The sequence below is a fragment of the Pterocles gutturalis genome, unplaced genomic scaffold (genome assembly GCF_000699245.1).
Source record: "Pterocles gutturalis isolate BGI_N339 unplaced genomic scaffold, ASM69924v1 scaffold9073, whole genome shotgun sequence".
In the NCBI taxonomy this organism is placed as follows: domain Eukaryota; kingdom Metazoa; phylum Chordata; class Aves; order Pterocliformes; family Pteroclidae; genus Pterocles; species Pterocles gutturalis.
The window spans coordinates 22,035-27,009 of NW_010118066.1; the positions used below are offsets into that span (position 1 = coordinate 22,035).

Consider the following 4,975-nt stretch of genomic DNA (forward strand, 5'->3'; position numbering starts at 1 on the left):
TGGGAAGGGGATGGGTGCAAGGAGCGGTTTGTCTCTGGGGGATGATGTGATGCTGGCAACCCTCTGGGCACCAGTGAAATCGCCGAGTGGAGGGGATAAAGACCTTCCCTCCTCCTCACTGCTAGACTTCAGCCCAGGTTCTTTTGTTTTCTTTTGCTTTATTGTTGGTTTTTGTTTTGGTTTTGGTTTTTTTTTAAATTTGAAGCAGTGAAACAGAGCACAAAATGTATTCCAAACAAACTCCTCTCTATGCAACGGGGCACAAAAACCTCCCTGGCACAACAAGGGATACAAAGGATCTGAAATACCTACTGGTCACAGTTGAAGCCCATATTTCCCCGTACTGCGCAGGAACTTGCTCTCGTAAGGAGCTGCCGTTAAGCCCTGCAGTTTGTCCGTCTCCCGGAGGCGTTTCCCATCGGAGACGCATTTGCTGCAAGAACAAGCATCCACGATACAGCTCCAGCAGCACAAAGAGGGGCTTCTGGCTGCTGGTACATGATGCCTGCCAGCCTGGTGGTGCTTTTGGGATGCTCTAAAGCTACCCTGAAGCAAACAGCAGCCTCTGGTCGCAGGTTGCGAAGCCCCGGGAGGGGAAGGCAGGGGCTGGAAGTGCGGAGGTGGCGGTGAAGGAGCTGAACTGTTTGACAAGGGGTGGAAACATAAGAATGGGCTTCTTGCTAGTATCGTACTTCAGACCCTGACCAAGCACTTCTGCAAAAGATTTGGGCTTTATTGAATTTTACCCAGGCCAAGTCCTTCTGCTAATGTTTTTGCCATGTCTCACCATGGCATCCTGGTTTGGGTTTTTTTTGTTTTCTTTTTTTTTTACCCCCCCGTTATAATTTTGTTCTTGATTTTTCGGTGTGACTTGTTGTACTCTATGACAATAACCTTCTTAGCTCTAATGTCCCTCCTACCCCTCAGCAGTTGACCAAGCTCCACCAGTTGGCTATGCAGCAAACCCCCTTTACTCCCCTTGGACAGACCACCCCCGCTTTCCCTGGTACGTACCCACATGCCCTTTCTAGATATCCTTCTCTTCTTACCTCGTAGACTTTCTCTCTCTTTCTAAACTCACGCTATTTAACGGAGACAAGCAGGGCAAGTCAAACTCAAGTTGCAGTATCCATGGGGAAAGGCTAACAGGGAGACAGGATGGATTTTGGGGGGTTACGGTGCTTACGGGCGAGCTCTCAGCCATTAACCATGCACGCCTGGATTGCTCCTGCAAAGCCACGCTTGCCTCACTCCCAGCTTTGCTGGCTTTCCCAGGAGAAGCCATGACTGCCAGTCCCATCCTTCCCTCCCCAGAGGAGGTAGCATCCCCCGCTGGGCACTGATCCAGACCCCGGTGGGACATCCCCGCTTGCCTGCGTGGAATGACTCGGCGCCAGCCGGGGATGCTGTGATGGGAAGGAGCCACGTTGCTGGGAGGACAGCCGGCCCCGGTGTGGCTCAGCAGCTTTGTCCCCAAGGCTGGCATTTTTCCTGGTGACCTGGGAAACAGATAGAGCACAGGGGATGGAGATACTTAAAGTACTTTTGTTTACTCGGTGGTCAAAGTGCCGGTTGGAAATGCCTTTTTTTGACAGTATGTTCATCATATTTTGAGCTTCCTAGATGAAGTGACATTGCTTATCTCCTCGAAGGCAAAAGCATTAAACCTGTTTCTTCTTTGCTCTTCAGGAGAAAAGCTGCCCTTACATTCCTCCGAAGAAGCTCAAAATCTGATGGGCCAATCATCAGGTAAAACACAAAGCTTACAGGGAAATAAGCCGGCTTGTGTCGAAATATATTTCTTAAATAGGACTTGTGCCATTGTTGTGCTCCTAGAGAAACGGTGGTGTTTGCGGAGAAGACGGCAGGTTTTCTTGGCAGGCACGGCGAGTGCAGGCAGCACCGTTCCTGCTGTTCTCCTTCGTACAGCATGTCAAAAAAAAAAAAAAAAAAGCCTGGAATTTATTGCCTAGTTTTTTGCTGTTTGCGTATAACTGCCATCTGTGTAACGGAAAGACATCAGAGTTGTCATCCTTATTTTTTCATTTAATTTTGCATAAACTTTGCTCAGAAACAGTAGAAAAAAAACGCCTGCGGGAACAGCAATGACATGATGCAAGTTTAGCCATCTCTAAGCCATTCAGAGCGAGCTGCGTTTTTAGTGGGACAGGGCCCTGAGGAGCCAAAGCACAGCCATAATCTTGGAGAAATTTTGATGGCAAATGTCCTGCCTGTTCATCCATATGTGCTGAATGTGCTTATCTTTTATAACCTCCCATTGCTTACAGGAGTTATCCTGAGACCTGGCAGCTCACCAGCGATGTGAGCCAGACAAGGTACATCCTCCAGAGAGCCTGGGTACATTGCCCGACTCTGAAAGCAAACGTAGCCCAAGAAAATAAACCCCACACCACCACAGCAGATCTAGATTTCATGATACCAACCTGCGCAGCCTTGTTTTCGGCGTGCCCTGCTTTGCCCTTTGCAGTCAAACAAGGCACTAATCCTGCCCTGATCCCCCCACATCACAGCTGTGGGGACTGCACGTGCGTAGCAGAGAGGGAGGATCTGGGATGCTAAAATAAGTGATCTCCAGGTAATGGAGAAGGATGTGGCCATTCCTCGATGGCCATCGTGATGCAGGGGGTGATGCAGCGCCAGTGATGCAGGGGGAGATGTGGTGTCAGTGGTGCAGGGGGTGATGCCCTGGCAGTGATGCAGGGGGAGATGTGGTGTCAGTGGTGCAGGGGGTGATGCAGCACCAGTGATGCGGGGGGGATGCAGCACCAGTGATGCAGGGGCGATGCAGCACCAGTGATGCGGGGGGGATGCAGCACCAGTGATGCAGGGGCGATGCAGTGCCATGGCACCGTGTGCCCCGTGGGCTTTCAGCAGCACCTGTGGCATCTGAGCACGGGTCTGGGGGCCCTCGCCTTCATTTCCAAAGACCCCTGGGTTCCTCAGTGCTGCTCTGAGCCCATCCCCAGCACTCTGCTCCCTTCAGAAGACATTCTCTGCCATCCCCAGGCTTCTACTAAGCTGAGCCTTATATTGCATGGCTGAGAGATGGGGACACTCGCACCTGGGGGACATTTCTTTGTGTTATGCGCAGTCTATGTGTCCCTAGACTATGACAGGGCTTGGCGTGAAAGACAGTCCAGGGCTGGTGAAATGTCTCTTCCAGTGCAGCGTGCTATAAAGTCAGCATTAAGCATCGCCCAGTGCGTAAAACCTGGGCAGGAGCTGGTTTGTGCAGGCTTTGGGATTAGGACACCCAGCAGCAGTGAAGGAGGGCGTAGGGCTGCTGAGTGGAGGATTTTCATCCCCTTTCCCTGCCTTTCTGTGCGCTCTCGGGTGAAAAAACATGGTAGAGACACCTCCTGCAAGCAGGCGTTGCGTCTTAGTAAGGGAGGTGCACATGAGAAAGCGCAAGAATGATGCAAGAGACAGTTGAGGATACCTGATATTCTCCTTTCTAGGAGCAATGCTCAAATGAGTTTGCAACCTAAGGCTTCATTTTAGGATTTTAGAAATCTTGCTGGTACCCAGACAGACATCAGTTCATCTGGGGTTTAAAACCTGGGTGACTGTTGCTGGCAAAACTGGACGGGAGCTCCTCTCCTGCAGTGTGGAAAGCCTCGATGGAAATGCTGCAGAACTCGGCCGTTGCTTGGAGGAGTTGCTCAGCATGGTTGGGGCAGTGGCATCGTGTCATGCAGTGTGAGGAAGCCCAGCAGGGTTGGGTGGCAAGGAATTCAGTGCTGTCTTGTGTTGTAGCAGCCCAGCACTTCCCATCTTCTTATGCTTCTTTTCTCTGCACCCTCTTACTCTGCACAAGTGTCTTGGACTCTTGCACATACCACTCTTAAAAGCCTTCCTTGGTAGTTTATATCATACAGAAAAGGAGGTTTTTTTGAGGTTACTGCAAATTCCTGTTAGGCACAAAGCTTCTGTCTTGCAGACTTGACGTAGGACATCCCTGCTTCAGCATGGAGCTGATTTAAGATGGAAATATAGAAATATATACTATGGAAACTTTTGGGGGAGGCAGGTTTCAGCCTGGCCTGAGAGCGCTATGGTGTGCTGTCCTCTCACCTCTGGAGCTGCTCACACAGGGTAGCCTGACTCCAGCCTTTCCCACCATGGAGGACAATGTCCTCCTTGGCCCAGGAGACACTGTGAGGAAGCATATGGAACAGGTTGCCCAAAGGTTCCAGGTTGCACTGGCCCAGGTTGCCCAGAGAAGCTGTGGATGCCCCATCCCTGGAGGGGTTCAAGGCCAGGCTGGATGAGGCTTTGAGCAACCTGGGCTGGTGGGAGGTGTCCCTGCCCATGGCAGGGGGATTGGAACTCAGTGATCTTTAAGGTCCCTTCCAACCATTCTGTGATTCTATGATATTGCTGCCGTCACCCCTCGCTGTGTAAATTTGTAAGGAAGTAGGCTTTAAATCTCCGTACTGTTTGCCTTGCTTTCCCTTGGGAGTCAGAGAGATCATCTGTCTTGGGTCTAGCTAGCGTGCATGTCTTAGCAGTCTGGCTTAAATTCAGTGTTCAGTTCTGGGGTGCTCAAACTTGCAAAGGGCTTTGCAGGCTGCCCTGCTCTAGCATTGCTGGGTCGCCCAGGGAAACCAGTTTTGGGGCATCGAGCTGTTCTTGGAACCAAGAGGTTCTGTGCTGCTGTGTCCAGAGAGGGCTGGAGGGTGCATGGGCAGCCCTCCCGCTGCCAGGCTGTCTTGAGGGTTGGAATTCCCAGTAGAGAGGAGGGTTTGGTGGGAAGATGCTTTTCCCACCTCTCTCCGGCGATGCTGCAACCTTGCCCTGTAACACCCCCTCCTTGGAAGCCGTTCCCATGAGGCAGCACCTGCGAGGCCAGCTCGAGGGATTGCAGGGGAAGGTGGCACCCAGCTCCAGCAGAACCAGGTAGCAACCGTTTTCCTCCTCCTTGTACCAGAGTGTGTGATCCCCATCCCCTCCC

General features: G+C 51.7%; 1 protein-coding gene across 1 annotated transcript in view; it reads left to right on the top strand.

Annotated features, from left to right (window-relative positions):
* The window catches only part of PCBP1 (poly(rC) binding protein 1), a 16,184-nt gene that overhangs the window by 11,057 nt on the left and 152 nt on the right, over window positions 1–4,975 (top strand). The window lies entirely within an intron of this gene.